The sequence below is a fragment of the Mustelus asterias genome, chromosome 6 (assembly GCF_964213995.1).
Source record: "Mustelus asterias chromosome 6, sMusAst1.hap1.1, whole genome shotgun sequence".
Classification (NCBI taxonomy): Eukaryota; Metazoa; Chordata; class Chondrichthyes; order Carcharhiniformes; family Triakidae; genus Mustelus; species Mustelus asterias.
In genome coordinates, this window is record NC_135806.1 from 120,954,109 (window position 1) to 120,980,051 (window position 25,943).

Here is a 25,943-nt window from a genome sequence, read left to right on the forward strand (position 1 = left end):
GGATAGAATGGTCGCCGTGTGTGTACGTAACCCAGGCTCATTAATGCCAATGACTGCTCCTTTTGATTGCCAGTCATAGGGGGTCTTTCATCCCGGGTCATCGCCTTGGTGTGTGAATTTGGTCTCCATGGTAATCGATCTGAATGAATCACAGTTTAGCAGAAGGGAACCGGCTTGCCCCTGAACGGAGTTCTCTTTTTCCATCGGATTGTTTCCAGTGTCGATGACTGCGAGTGGGAGCGGGCTTCGGACCTGAAGCTGATGGTAAGAGGGGACCGGCTGGGGTTCCACACAGCTCGGGAAGTTACCGACAAGACGCTGCCTTATTCATGTTCACACTGTCAGCTTCGGTTCAATTCATGTTGCCCAGGCATTGTTAACACTTTGCTTTGGCAGAAATTGTTTGCCTCTTTGATCCGCTCTGGCTGTTTAAAAAACGAGACAGCAGCTACACTGGGAATTGACCAGAACCTGAAAGTGAGCTCTGTTCAATATCCCCAAGATTAAAATGCACTGTTACAAAACATAGGTCAGCTTTATTCTGCATTTACCCCAGCCCCTCCATATATGTGCCAATTATGTTTGCAGGAATTTAATTCAAAGTGCGCTGCCTTCATATTGTTGTAAGCAATAAATGCAGCAACACCTCTCCAGTGAGTTCAATCAGACATAAAAATGAGGCATTGCTCGTCTCACCCTTAACCCCCACCCCCAGAAATCTACTTTTCTTTCATCCCTTCATGGGGTGTGGCAAGGCCAGCATTTGTTGCCCATTCCTAATTGTCCTTGAGGAGGTGGTGGTGAGCTGTCTTCTTGAATCGTTGCAGTTCATCTGGTGAATCATAGAATCCTACAGTTCAGAAGAGGAGGCCATTCAGCCCATCGAGTCTGCACCGAACACAATCCCACCCAGGCCCTATCCCCATAATCCCATGCATTTACCCAAACTAGTCCCCCTGACACTAAGGGGCAATTTAGCATGGCCAATCCACCCAACATGCACATCTCTGGACTGGGGGGAGGAAACCGGAGCACCCGGAGAAACCCATGCAGACACGGGGAGAATGTGCAAACACCACACAGTGACCCAAGCCAGGAATCGAACGTGGGTCCCTGGCGCTGTGAGGCAGCAGTGCTAAACACTGTGCCATCATGCCACTATGTAACTGGTGAAACTTATTATAGGCAGTTCCTGGATTTGACCCATCGTCAATGAAGAAATAGTGCCAAAAACATTAGTTCTATTCTCTCTCCACAGATACTGTCAGACTGGGCGGCACGGTGGCACAGTGGTTAGCACTGCTGCCTCACAGTGCTAGGGACCCGGGTTTGATTCCCGGCTTGCGTCACCATCTGTGTGGAGTTTGCACATTCTCCCCGTGTCTGTGTGGGTTTCCTCCCACATTCTGAAAGACGTGCTGGTTAGGTGCATTTACCTGAACAGGCGCCAGACTATGGCGACTCAGGGAATTTCACAGTAACTTCATTGCAGTGTTAATGTAAGCCTTACTTGTGACCAATAAATAAAGTTTACTTTACCTGCTGACAGCAGTTTCTGTTTTTGTTTTGGAACTTGTTATAAGTTTGGTTTGCAAGTGTTCTTAATTCTCTCCTCAGAACAGCATGATCACCAAGTTCTTCATATTTCTATCTATGGTTTATTTGTAAGTATTGCTATTTACACCAGTCTGAAACTGATAGCAGCTTAAAGTCCTTTGGTTAAAGGAGAGTTCTGTACAGTACATCCACAGTACTTTTGTTAATAGCTGGCAATTTTAAAATTAATTAGAATGCCGTGGTGAGATTCTGGGATCTTTAAAATCTTTACAGAATCAAAATCACAGAAATGTCTCAGCGCAGAAGGAGGCCATTGGGCCCGGTGTCTGGACTGGTTCTCCCAATGAGCCATTCGCCTCGTACCATTCTCCCGCCTTCTCTCTGTAACCCTGCACATCCCCCCTTTTCAAATAACAGTCTAATTTCCTTTTGGAAGCCTCCATTGAATCTGCCTGAGGCCATGCATTCCAAATCCAAACCACTCGCCAGGTGAAAACATTTTTCCTCAGGTCGCTTTTTCTTCTTTTGCCAATTACTGCTCTCTGGTACTCAATCCTTCCACATGTGGGAGAAATTCCTCCCTATCTACTCTTGTCCTGGCCCCTCATCACTTTGAACACCTCAATCAAGTCTCCTCTCAGCCTTCTTTTCTCCAAGGATAACAGTCCCAACCTCTCCAATCTTTCTCCATAACAGAAGGTCCTCATCCCTGGAACAATTCTGGTGACTCTTTGAGGTCAGTTTAAAACACCCAGAGAGTCCCTGAGCTCTTTTTATATGTGATTTGATATCACGCTGGATTTATATTCAATACCATGTCTTTTTTTTTAATTCCTTTCCCAGCGTTACAAAGCGAATGCACTGAGTGGATGGAGCAAACTCTTAATCCATCTCCTTACTCCAAAAACCCATTCAATTCATCATCTCCAGACAAAGAATGGGATGTGGGCCAGTTGGGGGTGGCACAGTGGCACAGTAGTTAGCACTGCTGCCTCACAGCACCAGGGACCCGGGTTCGATTCCCGGCTTGGGTCACTGTCTGGATTTCACACGTTCTCCCTGTGTCTGCATGGGTTTCCTCCGGGTGCTCCGGTTTCTTTCCACAATCTGAAAAATGTGTTGGTCAGGGTGGATTGGCCATGCTAAATTCTCCCTCAGTGTACCCAAACAGGCGCTGGAGTGTAGCGACTAGGGGATTTTCACAGTAACTTCATTGCAGTGTTAATGTAAGCCTACTTGTGACTAATAAATAAACTTTAGGGACTACCAGATCCAAACTGACAAGAGCAGGTATTATACCTGATCTTACATTTGTGAGAATATGTTCCATATCATGTTAATCCCAGGTTGAGGGCAGTAACCAGTGGAGTGCCAGAGGGATCAGTGCTGGAACTGCAGCTCATCACAATATATATTAATGATGTGGAGGAAGGAACAGAGTGGATTGTGATCAAATATGCGGATGATACAAAGGTGGGAGGGAAGGTGGGTTGTAAGGAGGATATAAATAGTTTACAGAGAGATATTGATAGGTTAAGTGAGTGGACAGAAAATTGGCGAATGGAATTCAATGTGGGAAAATGAGATTGTTCATTTTGGAAGAAAAAATGAGAAGACAGATTATTATTTAAATGGAGAGAGACTGCAGAAAGCTGTAGCACAAAGGGACTTGAGTATCCTTGTTCACGGAATCCAGAAAATTAACATACAGGTACATAAGGTAATAGGGAAGGCAAATGGAATGCTGGTTTTTATTTCAAGAGGGCTGGAGTATAAGAGTAAAGAGGTGTTGCTGCAAATGTGCAAGGTATTAGTGAGGCTACATTTAGAATACTGTGTACAGGTTTTGTCCCCTTATTTGAAGAAAGATATATTATTATTGGAGACAGTACAGAGGAGGTTTACCAGGATGATTCTGGGTATGGAGGGATTGCCACATGAGGAAAGATTAAGTAGGTTGAGCTGTACTCCTTGGAGTTCAGAAGACTGAGAAGGTGATATGATTAAAACATATCAAGTTCTTAGGCAGTTAGACAGGGATGTTTTCACTCAGAGGAGAGTGTAGGACCAGAGGGCATAGTCACACAATAAGGGGGTGCTCATTTAAGATGGATTTGAGAAAGAATTTCTTCTCTCAAAGAGTGGTGAATCTTTGGAATTCTTTACCCCAGGAAGATTTGGAGGCCGAGTCCTTGAGCACTTTCAAGGCGGAGATCGATAGGTTTTTAATCAGTTGGGGAATTAAGGGTTATGGAGATAAGGCAAAAAAGTGGATTCTTGTTCTAGATTGCCCGACATGAGAAAGCATCCTCTCCACTCTACCTTGTCAACCCTCCCCCCCACTCCACCTTATCCTATACACCTCAATTAGATCTCACTCACTCTTCTAAACTCCAGGGAGGATAGGCCTAATCCGCCCTTTCTCTCTTTGTAAAACAAGCCCCTTATCTCTGAAATCAATCCAGTGAATCTCCTCTGACATCGCTCCTCAAGGGGATCCCACGCACCCCGGACATTTGCTCTTCCACCTTCTTCCATCGGGAAAAAGATACAAAAGTCTCCTTACAACCCACCTTCCCTCCCACCTTTGTATCATCCGCATATTTGATCACAGTCCACTCTGTTCCTTCCGCCACATCATTAATATATATATATTGTGATGAGCTGCAGTTCCAGCACTGATCCCTCTGGCACTCCACTGGTTACTGCCCTCAACCTGGGATTGACATGATATGGAACATATTCTCACAAGTGTAAGATCAGGTATAATACCTGCTCTTGTCAGTTTGGATCTGGTAGTCCCTAAAGTTTATTTATTAGTCACAAGTAGGCTTACATTAACACTGCAACACTCAAGAACAGCTTCTTCCCTGCTGCCATTAGACTTTTAAATGGACCTACCTTGCATTAAGTTGATCTTTCTCTACACCCTAGCTATGACAACATTCTGCACTCTCTCCTTCTCTATGAACGTTATGCCTTGTCTGTATAGCGTACAGGAAACAATACTTTTCACTGTATGTTAATACATGTGACAATAATAAATCAAATCAAATCAAAACCAAAACTATACACAATATTCTAAGTGCGGTGTGATTAATACTTCGTACAATAGTGGTAACACTTTACTTTTAAAATCTATTCCTTTAGCAATAAACGTTCGTGGTTCGCCAACAATGAAAGAGGAAAGTATGACAGGAGATTTTTTGCGTCAAATCCCACGATTATTTCTAAGGGGAAAGGGTCATTGAGAATGTTCTTTACTCTAAATGGAAATGTCAGATTTCCCCAGGAAAAACCCATTGCAGAATGTTCAGTACTGCCTGCGCCTCAACAGTCAGTGGTCCTCATCTGGAGCTTTCCACACAGGAATGGACAGATGATTGAGTTGGAATAATAAAGAGGCTGGTTGAAATGCTGCCAGTGCCGGATGTGGTATCCAGCTATCTGATGATAAAACATCGAGAGTAGAAAGGACGCGGGTGGTTCCATTAGCGTATGGGAAGGCAGAGCAACATCAGATATATGTGATCTAAAGAATAACCAAAATATTCCCCAGATTTTCCTTTTTAAAAATGGGAAATCAAAGCAATGCACCCGACGCTAACTTTGATCCTGTTGTTAGCTTACATTCATTGTAGCCTTGAGATTGTAGCCTCGAACTGTCCTAGACTGCGCACAGCAGGTTGGAATTTAAAAATAGCCTCGAACAATTGGTCTGGGCCAAATAGAAGTGAGAGGTAGGTGTTGGTTGCTATGACTAGAATTACTGTTTGGTGTTGTCGTTAACGATCTGAGCTTTATTCAATTGGTTGGCTGATGGTTCCCTGAGTGTGTATGTGTGCAGCTCACTTTTAACAAGAGGGATCCACCTCTTAAATACAGCATTTTGTTAAAAGATCTGAAAACCCAGCCCACATTCCTTGCGAATCACATTCACTCTGGCCGCAGTTGCCTACAGCTGAGGCAGTGTGAAGACACACACGTCCCTGAACAGAAACTGAATTTTAAAGGATAACTTCACTGTTCCCAGGTGCGAACCACTATTGAATTCACACACTTGCAAATCCACCCGCAGTGGCTTTTTGTTTTGAAGTTTGGTCAGACTTGACTACAGAAGGAGAAGGCCAAAGTCCTCTTTAAACAACTTTGTTTTCTTTTTTCTTTTTGTTTGCAAGACTTCGACCTGTGGTTTAGATTACAATTACAGAGTGCGAAAACACAGCGCCAGCATCTGACAACAACCAAGAGGCTCTTTCGAAACGGAGCTCTCAACATCATACAATGTGGACCTCTTATATGAACGGGATTCTACCGCAGAAGAAAGTGAGCAAAGTAAGTGGATCTTTTCAGTTTATGTAACCCCAGAGTTTTATTTTCCACGGAGGAGGGGACTATCTGGAATTTGGAGTTTTCTAACGTTATCCCATTGATGTGTGTGTGTGTGTGGGAGCTTGCTCTGGGCAAATTGGCTGTCGCGTTTCCTGTCTTACATTTCAAAGGTGCCTGTTGCCTGTAAATGCTTTGAGTGGTCCCCAGGTCAGGAAATGTGCCCGATCCATTCAATTCTTTATTTCTGCAGTGCCTTTAGGAAGGAGGTTTATGATTTCCACCTGTTATTGTCAGTATGCCAGAGATCTAAACCTGAGACTGTGTGACCTCGGAGGCTTCAGCTGGTGGCATTCCCTTGTCTCCCCGGGTGGTGAAGGTTATGGATTTTGGAAGTGCTGCATTGACGAATAGCTGATGTGCATCGTCCTGTACACAGTAAGCATTTCAGACCTGGTACCAAGGAAAGGAATGCATGTTTAAGCTGGTGGATGTGATACCAATCAAACAGATCCCCCCTGTCCTGGATGAATTTAGACTTCCTGAATAGAGTCATAGAGGTTTACAGCATGGAAACAGGCCCTTTGGCCCAACTTGTCCACGCTGCCTGTTTTTTTAAACCCCTAAACTAATCCCAATTGCCCACATTTGACCCATATCCCTCTATACCCATCTTACCCATGCAACTGTCTAAATGTTTTTTAAAAGACAAAATTGTACCCGCCTCTACTACTACCTCTGGCAGCTTGTTCCAGACACTCACCGCCCTCTGTATGAAAAAATTGCCCCTCTGGACACTTTTGTATCTCTCACCTTAAATCTATGCCCTCTAGTTTTAGACTCCCCTACCATTGGGAAAATATATTGACTATCTAGCTGATCCATACCCCTCATTATTTTATAGACTTCTATAAGATCACCCTTCAGCCTTATACGCTCCAGAGAAAAAAGTCCCAGTATATCCAGCCTCTCCTTATAATTCAATCCATCAAGTCCCAGAGATGTTGTATCATCTCCCATCCAGATAGATAAGAGAGTAGCCATCACATTCTGGACGCGTGGTTTGAAGGCTGGAGAGACTTTGAAGGGTCTAGGAGGTGAACAACTCACCATTTACATCCAGCCTCTGACCTGCTCACTTAATCTCAGCGTTTATGTGGCTGGCCCAGGGAAGTTCATTGTTAATGGGAACCTCCAGGATCTCAGTGTGGGGGATTTTGACATTAGTAATATGATTGAATAACAAAGAGACGTGGTTAGGATTTCCCTTGCTGGAAATAGTTCTCCTAACTTGTCAACTTCCTGAATGGGGCCCCAATTTTGTTTTGTTCCCTGGTGAGAAGGAATTTGCTGGCTCGCTTTCAATTTGATTTGATTTATTATTGTCGCATGTATTGGTATACAGTGAAAACTATTGCTTCTTGCATGCTATACAGACAAAGCATACCGTTCATAGAGAAAGAAAGGAGAGAGTGCAGAATGCAGTGTTACAGTCATAGCTAGGGTGTAGAGAAAGATCAACTTAGTGTGAGGTGGGTCCATTCAAAAGTCTGATGGCAGCAGGGAAGAAGCTGTTCTTAGAACATAGAACAGAGAACAGTACAGCGCAGAACTGGCCCTTCGGCCCACGATGTTGTGCCGAGCTTTATCTGAAACCAAGATCAAGCTATCCCACTCCCTATCATCCTGGTGTGCTCCATGTGCCTATCCAATAACCGCTTAAATGTTCCTAAAGTGTCTGACTCCACTATCACTGCAGGCAGTCCATTCCACACCCCAACCACTTTCTGCGTAAAGAACCTACCTCTGATATCCTTCCTATATGTCCCACCATGAACCCTATAGTTATGCCCCCTTGTAATAGCTCCATCCACCCGAGGAAATAGTCTTTGAACGTTCACTCTAGCTATCCCCTTCATCATTTTATAAACCTCTATTAAGTCTCCCCTCAGCCTCCTCTGCTCCAGAGAGAACAGCCCTAGCTCCCTCAACCTTTCCTCATAAGACCTCCCCTCCAAACCAGGCAGCATCCTGGTAAATCTTCTCTGCACTCTTTCCAGCGCTTCCACATCCTTCTTATAGTGAGGTGACCAGAACGGCACACAATATTCCAAATGTGGTCTCACCAAGGTCCTGTACAGTTGCAGCATAACCCCACGGCTCTTAAACTCCAACCCCCTGTTAATAAAAGCTAACACACTATAGGCCTTCTTCACAGCTCTATTCACTTGAGTGGCAACCTTTAGAGATCTGTGGATATGGACCCCAAGATCTCTCTGTTCCTCCACAGTCTTCAGAACCCTACCTTTGACCCTGTAATCCACATTTAAATTTGTCCTACCAAAATGAATCACCTCACATTTATCAGGGTTAAACTTCATTTGCCATTTTTCAGCCCAGCTCTGCATCCTATCTATGTCTCTTTGCAGCCTACAACAGCCCTCCAGCTCATCCACTACTCCACCAATCTTGGTGTCATCAGCAAATTTACTGATCCACCCTTCAGCCCCCTCCTCTAAGTCATTAATAAAAATCACAAAGAGCAGAGGACCAAGCACTGATCCCTGTGGCACTCCGTTAGCAACCTGCCTCCAGTCCGAAAATTTTCCATCCGCCACCACCCTCTGTCTTCGATCAGATAGCCAGTTACCTATCCAATCGGCCAACTTCCCCTCTATCCCACACCTCCTCACTTTCATCATAAGCCGACCATGGGGGACCTTATCAAACGCCTTACTAAAATCCATGTATATGACATCAACTGCCCTACCTTCATCAACACACTTAGTTACCTCCTCAAAAAATTCAATCAAATTTGTGAGGCACGACTTGCCCTTCACGAATCCGTGCTGACTATCCCGGATTAATCCGCATCTTTCTAAATGGTCGTAAATCCCATCCCTAAGGACCTTTTCCATCAATTTACCAACCACCGAAGTAAGACTAACCGGTCTATAATTACCAGGGTCATTTCTATTCCCTTTCTTAAACAGAGGAACAACATTCTCCACTCTCCAGTCCTCTGGCACCATCCCCGTGGACAGTGAGGACCCAAAGATCAAAGCCAAAGGCTCTGCAATCTCATCCCTTGCCTCCCAAAGAATCCTAGGATATATTTCATCAGGCCCAGGGGACTTATCGACCTTCAGTTTATTCAAAACTGCCAGTACATCCTCCCTCCGAACATCTATTTCCTCCAGCCTATTAGCCTGTAACGCCTTCTGTTCCTCAAAAACATGGCCCCTCTCCTTGGTGAACACTGAAGAAAAGTATTCATTCATCACCTCGCTTATCTCTACTGACTCCATACACAAGTTCCCACTACTGTCCTTGACCGGCCCTAACCTCACCCTGGTCATTCTTTTATTCCTCACATAAGAGTAAAAAGCCTTGGGGTTTTCCTTGATCTGACCTGCCAAGGACTTCTCATGTCCCCTCCTAGCTCTCCTAAGCCCCTTTTTCAGCTTATTCCTTGCTAACTTGTAACCCTCAATCGAACCATCTGAACCTTTTATAAAAGGTGAAAAGAGTGTTTAATTTGACTTCATAGAATCCCCACTGTGCAGAAGGAGGCCATTCAGCCCATCAGGTCTGCACCTACAACAATCACACCCAGGCCCTATCCCCATAATCCCACGTATTTGCCCTGTTAATACCCCTGACACTAATGGGCAATTTACCATAGCCAATCAACCTAACCTGCACATCTTTGGACTGTGGGAGGAAACCAGAGCACCCAGAGGAAATCCACACAGACACAAGGTGAACATGCAAATTCCACACAGACAGTCACCCAAAGCCGGAATTGAACCCAGGTCCCTAGAGCTGTGAGGCAGCATCGCTAAGCACTGTGCCACCGTGCTGACTTGTAACCAGCTTCCAGGTTAGCTTGCCTCTACTGCTAGTTGGATTCAAAAGCTACCCATTTCTTGTTAACTGCCCCAAACAAGTCTGCGGTCACTGTTCTACCTATCATTATACTTCATATGTTAACATCTCCACACAAACTATGATGCAAGGTATTGGAACAAAGTGACAGGAATCACGACTGTCAAGGGCATCCTGTTAAGAAAGCTTTGGAAACAAAATAATGAACATACCAAAATGTGACTTGTAGTTAAGGAGTTCATGTGCGAAGATCATATTCAAAATAATCTCTGAAATGTTCAGTAATTTCACTAATGGTGTTTGGAGCGTTGAAGCTGGATAATGCAGTTGTAATGGCTACAAAAATATGGACATTTATTGATGTTGCAATACTGTGAAACAGGAAAATCAACAGGTGAAGAATTCCATTGCTTTTCCTCCGATTGACAGAGGTCTCCTGGGCAACTCCTTTCCTCCTGTTGTTCGAAAAATACAAGTATGTTGGAAATGATTATTATTTTTTTTGATATATTTTTAAAACAGATTTAACTGCATCTAAAGGTTGACATTTTGGCGATTTTTCTGTGTTGAAAATGTTTTGTATTATTTCATTTTTAGCCATAAACCCTGGCATAGGAATGTCCAACTGGAAAAATGGCCCAATGAAATATAATTAAATACTTAGCAATGTACGAGAGTCGCAGGCTTTTTGTATTTACAATTGAACACTTTTTATCTAGCTCCTCCGAGAACAAGTTAAATTTTCTAAAACTAGACCTCAATAAGATTTGACAAATAGCTGAAAAAAAGTGCAGGAATCAGAAATATAGAGGATTTGTTACACTGCTGAGAAGACCCAGTTGCCTCACAGCGCCAGGGACCAAGGTTCGATTCCTGGCTTGGGTCACTGTCTGTGCAGAGTCAGCACCTTCTCCCCGTGTCTGCGTGGGTTTCCTCCGGGTGCTCCACTTTCCTCCCACAGTCTGAAAGACGTGCTGGTTAGGTGCATTGGCCATGCTAAATTCTCCCTCAGTGTACTCGAATAGGCGCCGGAGTGTGGCGAGTAGGGGAATTTCACAGTAACTTCATTGCAGTGTTAATGTAAGCTTACTTGTGACACTAATAAATAAACTTTAAACAAGTCATTAATAACTTCATATCGTTTACCCACTTTTAACTGTATCGTGGCACCAGATGCCAACAACCACTTCTTTGTTTTGGTCTGCTGGAACAGCAATTAATAAATAGCTGGCCAGGTACTGAGGGGTAGGAATTCACAACTATACCCTGCAATGTTAAATCAAACTTGCATAGGACACAAATATTTCTGCTGGTGATTGAACCTTGAATGAGAGAAAAAAACTCAACTTGATCTCGACATGATGGAGTAATGGGCAGGTTTGATAATTTATTGGTCAGGTTCTCAAACGGTTCCCAAACTGTGGTTCACAAAAACAGTGAATGGGGTCGTGAGCTCCCCCCACTCCATGATTGCACCCTGCACCAGCACTGCAGCCCAGGCAGCATCTGACTCGGCCCATCTCTTGGTCTCTCTCTCTCTAGCCCATGGTTGCTTCACCTAATCTTTTAAAGGGGTAACCAAGAAGGTAGATGAGGGCAGTGCAGTTGATGTTGTCTACATGGACTTTAGCAAGGCCTTTGACAAGGTACCGCATGGTAGGTTGTTGCATAAGGTTAAATCTCACGGGATCCAGGGTGAGGTAGCCAAATGGATACAAAATTGACTATTTGACAGAAGCCAGAGGGTGGTTAAGGAGGCCTGTGACCAGTGGTGTGCCTCAGGGATTGGTGCTGGGTCCACTGTTATTTGTCATTTATATTAATGATTTGGATGAGAATATAGGAGGCATGGTTAGTAAGTTTGCAGATGACACCAAGATTGGTGAAGAAAGTTATCTCTGATTGCAACGGAATCTTGATCAATTGGGCCAGTGGGCTGACAAATGGCAGATGGAGTTTAATTTAGATAAATGCAAGGTGATGCATTTTGGTAGATTGAACCAGGGCAGGACTTACTCAGCTAATGGTAGGGCGTTGGGGAGAGTTACAGAGCAAAGAGATCTAGAGGTACATGTTCATAGCTCCTTGAAAGTGGAGTCACAGGTGGACAGAGTGGTGAAGAAGGCATTCAGCATGCTTGGTTTCATCGGTCAGAACATTGAATACAGGAGTTGGGACATGTTGTTGAAGTTATACAAGACATTGGTAAGGCCACTCTTGGAATACTATGTACAGTTCTGGTCATCCTATTATAGAAAGGATATTATTAAACTAGAAAGAGTGCAGAAAAAATTTACTAGGACTTAATGGTTTGAGTTATAAGGGGAGACTGGATAGACTGGGACTTTTTTCTCTGGAGCGTAGGAGGCCGAGGGGTGATCTTATAGAGGTCTATAAAATAATGAGGGGCATAGATCAGCTAGATAGTCAATATCTTTTCCCAAAGGTAAGGGAGTCTAAAACTAGAGGGGATAGGTTTAAGGTGAGAGGGGAGAGATACAAAAGTGTCCAGAGGGGCAGTTTTTTCACCCAGAGGGTGGTAAGTGTCTGGAACAAGCTGCCAAAGGTAGTAGTAGAGGCGGGTACAATTTTGTCTTTTAAAAACCAGTTAGATAGTTACATGAGTACGATGGATATAGAGGGATATGGGCCAAATGCGGGCAATTGGAATTAGCTTAAGGGTTTAAACAAAAAGGGCGGCATGGACAAGTTGGGCCGAAGGGCCTGCTTCCATGCTGTAAACCTCTATGACTCTGTGACTCTAGTCTAAAAGCCTGGCCCTGATGATAAACTCCACGGTGGTGCTTCTGCTGCTGAACTACTGCTTATTTGAGCCCATCTGATTTGATTTGATTTGATTTATTATTGTCACATGTATTAACATATAGTGATAAGTATTGTTTCTTGCGCGCTGTACAGACAAAGCATACCGTTCATAGAGAAGGAAATGAGAGAGTGCAGAAGGTAGTGTTACAGTCATAGCTAGGGTGTAGAGAAAGATCAACTTAATGCAAGGCAGGTCCATTCAAAAGTCTGATGGCAGTAGGGAAGAAGCTGTTCTTGAGTCGATTGGTACGTGACCTCAGACTTTTGTATATTTTTCCCGACGGAAGAAGGTGGACAAGAGAATGTCCAGGGTGCGTGGGGTCCTTAATTATGCTGGCTGCTTTGCCGAGGCAGCGGGAAGTGTAGACAGAGTCAATGGATGGGAGGCTGGTTTGTGTGATGGATTGGGCTACATTCACAACCTTTTGTAGTTTCTTGTGGTCTTGGGCAGAGCAGGAGCCATACCAAGCTGTGATACAACCAGAAAGAATGCTTTCTATGGTGCATCTGTAAAAGTTGGTGAGACTTGTAGTGGACATGCCAAATTTCCTTAGTCTTCTGAAAAAGTAGAGGCGCTCACCCTGGCTCTGCAGCTTGACCTGGGGCGGGATTCTCCAGCCGTGCTTGCCCCAAAACCGGAGAATCCCGCCCCAGGTCAATGGATGTTTGCACGGTTCGCCCCCCGCCCACTACAATTCCCATGATGGATGGGAGGGGGGAATTCCACCCCCCCCCCCCGCCAACCGCCTGGTGTCCAAGGTCAGACTCCTCAGGACCCCCGACCTGAACATCTGCCGCTTCCTGGCTAAGGTCAGGATGGTCAAGAACATCCAGTTAAAAAACACTTCTCTAAATTGTCTACAAAGTCCCTGAGTAGCTGCAGCTCAGATGAAGTAATGAACTGATGTACGTAAAATAATAACATTTTTACAAAGTAAAACTCATTTTTGTATTATATGTTGCATTATAGGTTGATCTATAGTGTTGCTTTATTGCTGTTTTATGTTTGTTGGTGTCTGGGTTGCATTAATTATCTCGTATTTAAATGGACTTGTATTGGAAAATATATTGGGAAGCACTGAGCTGGATAACACTCGTGTCAATAATGTGGTTAGGGCTAAGACAATGTAGATACTTCGCAGACAAGATTCTAAACTAATGTCTATTGAACAGGAATGAGAATTAGTTGTTATGGTTCATGAGGTTCTAAAGATTTATGACCATGCAACAAGTCTATTGCAAAAGTACATGAAGTACTAACACAGATCATTCATATACAAAGAACAAAGAACAAAGAACAATACAGCACAGGAACAGGCCCTTCGGCCCCCCAAGCCCGCGCCGCTCCCCGGTCCAGGATTGAATCCTGAATCCAGGATCCCCGCCCAATTTTCCAGCCTATCTACATACCAATATCCTATCCACCGAGCTGTCCCTCACAGCTACGATGCTTTGTTCATTACAACCTATTAACTCACCCCCACCCCCCCATTCCAGACCATGTGATCTCCAGGGAGAGGCGAAAACCCAGAGTGAAAAACCCCAGGGCCAATATGGGGAAAAAGAAATCTGGGAAATTCCTCTCCGACCCCCTGAGGCGATCGAAACGAGTCCAGGAGATCACAATGGCCCTGATCGGAAAATGCTTCCCAACCCTAGTCATTTCCACTTCCACGAACACCATATGAATTCCCTGCCCCCGAGACAGGTTCCCAACTATCCGCAGTCTCACTCTGTACTGGCACCAGCAAGATGATCATAGAATGAAGCCTTGAAACGAGAAACCAGGAACAATTAGCCCACGCCGCTCCCTGGTCCAAACTAGACCACTCTTTTGTATCCCTCCATTCCCACTCCGTTCATATAGCTGTCTAGATAAGTCTTAAACGTTCCCAGTGTGTCCGCCTCCACCACCTTGCCCGGCAACACATTCCAGGCCCCCACGACCCTCTGTGTGAAATATGTCCTTCTGATATCTGTGTTAAACCTCCCCCCCCTTCACCTTGAACCTATGACCCCTCGTGAACGTCACCACCGACCCGGGGAAAAGCTTCCCACCGTTCACCCTATCTATGCCTTTCATAATTTTATACACCTCTATTAAGTCTCCCCTCATCCTCCGTCTTTCCACTATGAACCAATAGAAAATTTTAAAAAGCATTTTATAGTATCCTTGGTCAACTTCTCATTGTAGAAGTTGAGAGGCCCTAGCATCCATTCAGAGGGGTACCTAGATTGACACCAAGTTAAAAAGCCCTTATTTATCATGATAATCGTAGGGAGTCATATTCATCACAAGTAGCCTTACATTAACACTGCAATGAAGTTACTGTGAAAATCCCCCAGCTGCCACAGTCCGGCACCTGTTTGGGTACACTGAGGGAGAATTTAGCACAGCCAATGCATCTAACCAGCACTTTTTTTGGACTGTGGGAAGAAACTGGAGCACCTGGAGGAAACCCACGCAGACACAGGGAGAAGGTACAGAGTCCGCACAAACCGTGATCCCAGCCGGGAATTGAACCCAAGTCCCTGGTTCTGTGAGGCAATAGTGCGAACCACTGTGCCATATTTTAAAATACTATGAATAGTAATACCATATTAAAAACATATTTTTCAAAGCTGTGACCAAACTGTCAGTTCTCTTTAATACCATAGAAAACCATAGAAACCCTACAGTGCAGAAAGAGGCCATTCGGCCCATCGAGTCTGCACCGACAACAATCCCACCCAGGCCCTATCCCAGTATCCCCACATATTTACCCACTAACCCCTCTAACCTACGCATCCATGGACACTAAGGGGCAATTTAGCTTGGCCAATCAACCTAACCCACACATTTTTGGACTATTAATGATAGGATGCTATGGCCTTAACAGACAGCTAGATTCATTCATGGTTGGACTGGAAACCAAATATTCTTGGTTGTAAATTTTGAGAGAGATTTGAAAAAAGGGGTGATGTAATAATCTTACCGAGGTCAGTTTTCCGTCACCAATCACCTTTTATTTACAATGAATTCTGAACACCATTCAGAAGCGACAGAGTGCAGGCCGAGTGAGTCTTTCGACAGCCGGCCTGAGTGGAGCCAGCCAGTTTTAAATACCCTGCTGCTCCTTCCCTATTGGGTGAGTCTCCACTCCGCTAATCAGGGATCTCATATTCTATGAGGCCCACGGGGAGATCTATTGACGATCCCCCTTGGCCAATATAACAGGTGAGGCCGGTGTTGTGTAGAATGAAAATGATTAGAGACTTGGAAAGGAAAGTTTTTCTGATCAAACTCCATTCAGACAGACTATCTGAACACAATCAGAGTTTAGAAATAATAAGGGAAGAGTTACTATATTAGGAACACACTATAAACTATCAAAGAAAAAATGAGATTTGCAGACAATTTAGAAATGTTTTCAGTAGCAACAGAATTCTACTAATGGATGATTTTAATTATCCTGCGGCAAATGTTATTAGTTAAAATGGTGAAAGATTCTTGGCATGCATCCAGACTGTTTCTTAATCAGTATATTGTATGTCCAACAAGAGTACAATGCTTGATCATGTTCCAGGTAACATCACAGCACAAGTAAAGCAACTTGAAGATAGGAGAGCACTTGAAAAATAATGACTGTAACCTGATTAGGTTCACATTGAAGATACAAAAAGTCAAAGATAAAGCAGTTGAGATTGTAAATGAACTGACTTCCAGACCTTGAACAAGCACACAGCTCAAATTGGTTAGGAAACATTGCACACCAGCAATGTGATATTTTGGGATTAAAATTTTGTGGTAAATTGCAGCTGAAAAGCTGAAATGTAGGCTGAGACTCAAATGTACTTGGAGATCCCAGGTCAGAATCCATAGAATCCCTGCAGTGCAGAAGGAGGCCATTCAGCCCGTCGAATCAACACCAACCCTCTGAAAAAAACATCTTATTCAGGTCCATTCGCCTCCTACCCCTTACCTGTAACCCCTGCACAATTACCATGGTTAATCCTCCTAATCTACACACGTTTGGACACTAATGGGCAATTTAGCATGGCCAATCCACCTAAACTGCACATTTTGGACTGTGGGAGGAAATCGGAGCACCCGGAGGAAACCCACGCAGACATTGGGAGAATGTGTAAACTCCACACCGACAGTCACCCGAGGCCAGAATTAAACCCGAGTCTCTGGCACAGTGAGGCTGCAGAGACTTTGCCTGCCTTCAAAAGGCCAATGAAACAGAGTGGCAGGATCCTTTACTAAGGAAACTACTGAGAGATATATCAAGCAACTTTAGATAGATCCTCAACACCCCTCAGAACAGCCTGGGACTAATTCCATTACCTCAACTGTTTGGGGAGAGGCACTTGCAGGGAAGATGGGTTTGAGAACCAGGGGTTACAATGTTGTAAATGTGTATCTGATCAACACTACTGTTGAGCACTGGGATGATGGGATGACTGAAACACTTGTACAGCCTTTATAACTTCTAAATGCCATTACATTAATGTGCAACCATTTTGTTCCCAATAGGAAAACAGCTCCAAGAGTCCACGTCTCTCCTACAGCTTGCAGGACCTGTTCTTCATGCCTCGGATTTTGGACTTGCACAGAATTTCATACACACTTAATGACCATAAAGACAGCAGAGTAAGTTGGTGCAGAATATTCAAATGGCAATATCAGCAGTTAAGAACTATTAGAATGTTAATTTCTCATAGATTTCATGTATTTTTAGGCAGCAGAATGTCACTGGAATGTGCCTTACAGAAAAGTCAGCAACGATACAGATTGCAAGATCAAGACTTATTTAAAGGTATGGACTACTTACCACACACTGGTTCCTTTTAAAATTAGCCTCGTTCTTAATTAAACAACAGTAATAAAACAGTAAATGTAAAAGTCGTGACGTAACTATCAGCCAATTACCTAATTTAACAATCCATCTATCTTCAATTGAGCGCACGATGGCACAGTAGTTAGCACTGCTTCCTCACGGTGCCAGGGACCGGGGTTCGATTCCCAGCTTGGGTGACTGTCTGTGCGGAGTCTGCACGTTCTCCCCATGTCTGTGCAGGTTTACTCTGGGTGCTCCGGTTTCCTCCCACAGTCTGAAAGATGTGCTGGTTAGGTGCATTGGCCATGCTAAATTCTCCCTCAGTATATCCGAACAGGCACCGTAGTGCGATGACTAGGGGATTTTCACAGTAACTTCATTGCAGTGTTAATGTATGCCTACTTGTGACTCTAATAAATAAACAGTAAACAAAATAGAAGTATTTAATAAGTGAATTATTGTTGACATTTGAATATCACAGAATCATAAAAAAAATTTTTATTCATTCATGAGATATTGGTGTCGCTGGCAAGGCCAGCATTTATTACCCATCCCTAGTTGTCCTTGAGAAGGTGGTGAGCTATCTTCTTGAATCATTGCAATCACTGAGGTCTAGGTACACTGACAGTGCTGTTGGAGAGGGAGTTCCAGGATTTTGACCTAGTGACAGTGAAGGAATGGTGATATTATTCCAAGTCAGGATGGTTAATGACTTGGAGGGCAACCTGCAGGCGGTGATGTTTCCTGGAATCTGCTGCTCTTAGCCTTCTAGATGGTAGTGGTTGTGGGTTTGCAAGATGCTGCCTAAGAAGCCTTGGTGAGTTCCTGCAGTGCATCTTGTAACTGGTACACAATGTTGCCACTGTTCATCGATGGTGAACGGATTGAATGACTGTGGAAGGGGTATCAATCAGCCAGGCTACTTTGTCCTGGATGGCGTCGAGCTTCTTGAGTGTTGTTGGAGCTGCACTCATCCAGGCAAGTGAGGAGTATTCCATCACACTCCTGACTTGCGCCTTGTAGATAGTGAAACAGACTTTGGTGAGTCAGGAGGTGAGTTACTTGCTGCATGATTCCTAGCCATTGACCTGCTGTGGTAGCCACAGTATTTATATGGCTAGTCCAGTTCAGTTTCTGGTCAATGGTAACCCCCAGGATGTTGATAGTGGGGGATTCAGTGATGGTGATGCATTTGAATGTCAAGAGACAATGGTTAGATTCTCTCTTGTTGGAGATAGTCATTGCCTGGCACTTGTGTGGCACAAATGTTACTTGCCACTTGTCAGCCCAAGCCTGGATATTGTGCAGGTCTTGCTGCATTTGGACATGAACTGCTACAGTATGTAAGGAGTCATGAATGGTGCTGAACATTGTGCAATCATTGGTGAACATCCCCACTCCTGACCTTATGATGGAAGGAAGGTCACTGATGAAACAGCTGAAGATGGTTAGGACTAGGACACTACCCTGAGGAACGCTTGCAGTGATATCCTGAAGCTGAAGTGATTGACCTCCGCAGCCCATCCACCCACTTCAACCTGCCATGTCCTCACTGAGTACTCCTCTACCATTTCCACACTGGCCAAGATCTTTGTGCAGCAAATCGACAAGTGGGGCCTTGCAGGGAACCCAAGCTGCAACTATGGTGCACCCCAATCAGTGACTCACATCACCGATGACCACACCCTGACACAATTCAGCGTAGGGCTCAGAAGCTCCATTTAACCACTATGGAAGCTGGTGCCTGGCTTGGTGATTACTGCACACATTTAAAAAAGTGCCTTTGTGTTCCTGTGAAATGGTGGCCTAGTGGTATTATACCAGAATATTAATCCAGAAACTCAGCTAATGTTCTGGGGACCTGGGTTTGAATCCTGCCATGGCAGGTGGTGGAACTTGAATTCAATATAAAGAAAAATCTGGAATTAAGACCATGAAACCACTGTCGATTGACGGAAAAACCCATCTGGCTCATTAATGTCCTTGAGGGAAGGAAATCTGCCCTCCTTACCTGGTCTGGCCTACATGTGACTCCAGAGCCACAGCAATGTGGTTGACTCTCAACTGCCCTCCAAACAAGGGCAAACAGTGATGGGCAATAAATGCTGGCCAGCCAGTGACTCCCATGTCCTGCAAATGAATAAAAAAAAATTTGCTTTTATTCAAAGTTTACCAAAACGGGGGCAGATTCATATTGGGTCATCTGTTTAAGGAAGATTTGTTCTCCACAATGGGGTCGACTCTCAACTGCCTTCCAAGTCTGTGTGGAGTTTGCACATTCTCCTTGTGTTTGCGTGGGTTTCCTCCGGGTGCTCCGGTTTCCTCCCACAGTCCAAAAATGTGCGGGTTAGGTTGATTGGCCATGCTAAAATTTGCCCTTAGTGTCCTGAAATGCGTAGGTTAGAGGGATTAGTGTGTAAATATGTAGGGATATGGGGGAAGGGCCTGGGTGGGCTTGTGGTCGGTGCAGACTCGATGGGCCGAATGGCCTCTTTCTATACTGTAGGGTTTCTATGTTCTATGACAAGGGATGGGCAATAAATACTGGCCAGCCAGCCATGCCCATGTCCCACAAATGAATTTTAAAAATGTTCAATAATTGAAACCAGCCAATGAGATAACAATTTCATTCCATACTGCATATCTTTGCGACAAAAGTCCATCAAAAAAATACAGGAAAGGGGTTAACATTTGCATTTTAATAAATATTGTAAGAAAACCTGATGAAAGGTTCACAAACACAGAATGTGGAATTTTCCTGTCCCACCCGCCATGGAAATCGTAGCGGGCGAGACATGGACCACGCAAAGGTCTGTTGGCCTTGGGCGGGAATTTCTGACCTTGGGGTGAGAATGGCTGGAAAATCCTGCTCAGAATGAGTGATTTTAATTTTCCCAGTTTTCTTCATTTTATAAACTTGATTTTTCCATTCACTCAGTATGTCCTTCTTCACTTTAGCATCACTTGCACAATCGGCATGTGAAGAAGATTACCCAGACTTACCAATCTGAGCCAACGCTAAATGAGGACGATGGAAGCCATTCAGGGAGCAGCAGAACTTTCCTGCAACTGGGCCAGGTTAATATGGGAAGCACTTACTGCGAGTAATATAATCTAATCCTGACAATCTATGTAACTATTTAAAGATGCTGTTTCCCTTTCCCATGAATGATTTATCAATTTCAGTTTAATTTTGTAGTTTCACAGCCAACCAACCCTGACTGGTTGATATGGTAGGCTAGTGAAAAAGGTTGGACCCCATGGGATAAAGGGAGAGGTGGCTAGATGGGTGGAGAACTGGCTTGGTCATAGAAGACAGAGGGTGGTAGTGGAAGGGTCTTTTTCCGGCTGGAGGCCTGTGACTAGTGGTGTACCGCAGGGCTCTGTATTGGGACCTCTGCTGTTTGTGATTTATATAAATGATCTGGAAGAAGGAGTAACTGGGGTGATCAGTAAGTTTGCGGATGACACAAAACTGGCAGGACTTGCAGACAGTGAGGAACATAGTCAGAGGCTACAGAAGGATATAGATAGGCTGGAAATTTGGGCAAGGAAATGGCAGATGGAGTTCAATCCTGATAAATGCGAAGTGATGCATTTTGGTGGGAATAATGTAGGGAGGAGCTACACGATAAATGGAAGAACCATAAAGGGTGTAGAGACGCAGAGGGACCTGGGTGTGCAAGTCCACAGATCTTTGAAGGTGACGTCACAGGTGGAGAAGGTGGTGAAGAAGGCATATGGCATGCTTGCCTTTATAGGACGGGGCATAGAGTATAAAAGTTGGGGTCTGATGTTGCAGATGTATAGAACGTTGGTTCGGCCGCATTTGGAATACTGCGTCCAGTTCTGGTCGTCACACTACCAGAAGGACGTGGAGGCTTTGGAGAGAGTACAGAGGAGGTTTACCAGGATGTTGCCTGGTATGGAGGGGCTTGGTTATGAGGAGAGATTGGGGAAACTGGGGTTGTTCTCCTTGGAAAGACGGAGGATGAGGGGAGACTTAATAGAGGTGTATAAAATTATGAAAGGCATGGATAGGGTGAACGGTGGGAAGCTTTTCCCCGGGTCGGTGGTGACGTTCACGAGGGGTCATAGGTTCAAGGTGAAGGGGGGGAGGTTTAACACAGATATCAGAAGGACATATTTCACACAGAGGGTCGTGGGGGCCTGGAATGTGTTGCCGGGCAAGGTGGTGGAGGCGGACACACTGGGAACGTTTAAGACTTATCTAGACAGCTATATGAACGGAGTGGGAATGGAGGGATACAAAAGAGTGGTCTAGTTTGGACCAGGGAGCGGCGCGGGCTAATTGTTCCTTGTTTCTCGTTTCAAGGCTTCATTCTATGATCATCTTGCTGGTGCCAGTACAGAGCGAGACTGCGGATAGTTGGGAACCTGTCTCGGGGGCAGGGAATTCATATGGTGTTCGTGGAAGTGGAAATGACTAGGGTTGGGAAGCATTTTCCGATCAGGGCCATTGTGATCTCCTGGACTCGTTTCGATCGCCTCAGGGGGTCGGAGAGGAATTTCCCAGATTTTTTTTTTTCCCCATATTGGTCCTGGGGTTTTTCACTCTGGGTTTTCGCCTCTCCCTGGAGATCACATGGTCTGGAATGGGGGGGTGGGGGTGAGTTAATAGGTTGTAATGAACAAAGCATCGGAGCTGTGAGGGACAGCTCGGTGGATAGGATATTGGTATGTAGATAGGCTGGAAAATTGGGCGGGGATCCTGGATTCAGGATTCATTCCTGGACCGGGGAGCGGCGCGGGCTTGGAGGGCTGAAGGGCCTGTTCCTGTGCTGTATTGTTCTTTGTTCTTCTTTGTTCTTTGATACTAATGTAGCTGAACTGATATAGAAATCATCCATACACAGACTTACGATAAGTAAATGCCAAATAAGACTGGACACACAATTAGCAGTCGGATAACATGTTGGGTGAGGTTCTCCGGCCTCCCAACCACGTGTTTCCCACCGGGAGGAGGAGGCACGTTGTTTGCTGGCGGTGGGATTCTCTGATTCTGCCGCTGTCAATGAGAATTTCCACTGACATCACCCCACGCTGGTGGGAAATTCGCAGGCGGGGGTGCGCTGCTGGTGGGACCAGAGAATCCCGCCAGCATGAACGGCCGGAACATTCCGGCCAAGGAGTCTACTTATCTTTTGTAGCTTGGTAGCAAAATGAACAATATTTGCTGTCACATGAGTAAAGTTCGAGGTCAGATATTTTCACATTTCTTTCATTTAAATCTAACTTTGAAATCAGTTGGCTGAGAAATTCTGTTGTGGTGCCCCCGGTCCTCAGCTGCAACATAGTTGGGAGTCACCGGAACCCTCGCAGAAACAGCACTGACAGGTTTTCCAGCCCTTTCTCTGGAGGCTCCTCCAGTCTCTCGATGGAGGGATCAGGAGAATCCTTCAGGACTTTCAACTTCTTGGTATCCATTGTGCGCAGTCCAGCCGAGCACAAACTGGGCTTAATCACATGTAAATTGTCACGGCATTTGATCAGAATCTGAGTACCCAATCTATCTCTCTGTGATACAGTACTTACATACAGCACGCTAAATGATTAATCTGGCTGTATTGACCAGGCTTAATCCATGGTACAATATGTTACGATTACAACCCTGTCACAATGAAGTGCATGCTCTCGTTCTAAGTGAGAACAGCTGTTCCTATTTGGGGAAAGGATTGGAGAATAGGGATAGGGATGTTTTGCTGCAATTGTACAGGGCGTTAGTGAGGTCACATCTGGAGTATTGTGTGCAGTTTGGGTGTCCTTATCTGAGAAAGGATGTCCTTGCTATAGAGGGAGTACAGCGAAGGTTTACCAGGCCGATTCCTGGGATGGCAGGTCTGTCATATGGAAGAGACTAAATTGGTTAGGATTATACTCACTGGAGTTTAGAAGAGTGAGAGGGGATCACATAGAAACTTATAAAATTCTAACAGGGTTAGACAGGGTAGATTCAGAAAGAATGTTCCCAATGGTGGGGGAGTCCAGAACTAGACGTCATTGTTTGAGGATAATGGGTAAACCTTTTAGAACTGAGGTGAGGAGAAATTTCTCCACCCAGAGGGTGGCGAATCTGTGGAATTCACTACCTCAGAAAGTAGCTGAGGCCAAAACAATGTGTGATATCAAGAAGAAATTAGATATAGTTCTGGGGCTAAAGGGATCAAGGGATATGGAGGGAAGGCAGGATCAGGATATTGGATTCAATAATCAGCCATGATCAAAATGAATGGCAGAGCAGGCTAGATGGGCTGAATGGCCTACTCCTGCTTCTAGTTTCTATGTTTATATGTTAGAGAATTATTCTTAAGGATATATAAGAACTGGTTTCCACATGTGTGTGTATGTAAGCATGTGGGTGTATGTGTGTACGTAAGCATGTGTGTGTGTGCGTGTTTATGTAAGCATGTGTGTGCGTGAGTATGTGTATGTAAGTGTGTGCGTGTGAGCGTGTGTGTGTGTGTCAGGGAAGGAAGCCTGTGCCTCAGTCCATGCCCTGTGCTCTGTGCCCTGTGGTCTGTGTCTGTGCCCATGCCCTTTGGTCTGTGCCCTGTGTCGTTGTCTTTGGCACGGTGGCACAGTGGTTAGCACTGCTGCCTCACAGCGGCAGGGACCCGGGTTCAATTCCCGGCTTAGTCACTGTGTGGAGTTTGCACATTTTTCCTGTATCTGCGTGGGTTTCCTCTGGGTGCTCTGGTTTTCTCCCGCACTCTAAAGATGTGTGGGTTGGGTGGATTAGCCATGCTAAATTGCCCCTTAGTGTCAGGGGGACTAGTAAGGTAAATGCATGGGGTTATGGGGATAGGGCCTGGGAGGGATTGTGATCAATGCAGATTCGATGGGCCAAATGGCCTCCTTCTGCACTTAGAAGTCTATGATTCTATGATTTGCCTGTGTTCACATACCCTGGGTTTTGTCAAGAAAGCTATGTTAAGGAAAGACTGCTCCAGGTTTCTCCTTTACTCAGTGAATAAGCAATTAATTATAACACAGCATGTAGGTACATTAATGTCCCATACCTGTGGGCATCCAAGCACATTCACTTTTTCCAGTTTCTGTTCTAACAGGATCCCACCTCGCTGAATGCAAACCCTGTGTAAATCTTCCTTTCATTCCTTGTTGCTCACTCAATCTCAGAATGGAATTTCTTCTGTCCTCTGTAACAACTTAAAATGGATAAATTACTGTTTATAATGTTAAAGCTTCCAAATGAAAATTAGAGGTTCGTGGTCAATCTGATGATTTTGAATTGCAATTTTTTAAATGATATTTCATTATTTAAGCCTGGCAGCTGTGTATCAGCTCAGCTCCAGATTTCCCCAGCCGATGACCGGGAACAATTCTTGTCCTCTAACCTGCAGGATGAATTCAGACAGCTCGGAGAAACAAAGCTAAAGCAGCAAGCGGACCAGCAGGATGCCTGTAAAACATTGTCAGTCCCAGCTGACACTACCAGCCGGGGAAACAATCTGGTCTCAGCTTCTGACACGGATCTGAAGAACGAACTGGGTTTCGAACCACAGCAGACTCAAATTTCAGGAGCTGATACCCCAACTCACTGTGTGACTGGGGAATCCACAAGTTCGGAGGATAAGCAACGTGTGTCCGCAGCTGACAGTCCAAAACAAAGCCCGTCCTCGCAGGCAGACGAGTGTGAGAGCCTGGACTCTCCGAGAACCATCAACTTACCAAGTGTGGTATTATCGAACTGTCTGCCGTATCCAGAAGCAGAGGAAGACCACCTTTCAACAGCTGATGACCCTGTGAATGAAATAATGAAAGGAAACATTAGTATAGCCTATTCGGCAAAGAAGAAGAGGTTTATGATGTATATTTGTGGCGGCTACAAAGGTAATTCTTTATGGGATACATTTTTATGTTAGAAACATAGAAATACAGAAGATAGGAGCAGAGGAGGCCATTCGGCCCTTCGAGCCTGCTCTGCCATTCATCGTGATCATGGCTGATTGTCCAGCTCAATAGCCTAATCCTGCTTTCTCCCCATAACCTTTGATCCCGTTCATCCCAAGTGCTATATCCAGCCACCTCTTGAATACATTTAATGTTTTGGCATCAGTTAACACAAAGTTTGACTACACTGAAGTCAAAAGACATAAGAATGGAATGGGATATAAAATCATTCGCTGTTTCCCTTTCAATCATTTATACACTTTCGTACAAAGTCAAGACCACATAAATGCCTCAGGAAAAAAATAAACCTAATCACTAGCATTTTATTTCAGTTGCTGGCACAAATAAAAGTTTCCAGAATAATACCAGTAAACTGGAATTTGTATAATGGAGCCTATCACTTGGGAATTTAATATTGGGCCAAGTGCTAATAGTTGCTAGTTTTTAAAATTCATTCTTGGACATTCTCAAGGTGTCTAAAAGTTGTAGCATGGATCACACCAGCGGGACCGACGGGAATGGCACCGATTTTCACGCGAGATTGACATTTTGTCATTGTGCTTTATTTGTTTGTTTATTTATTTATGG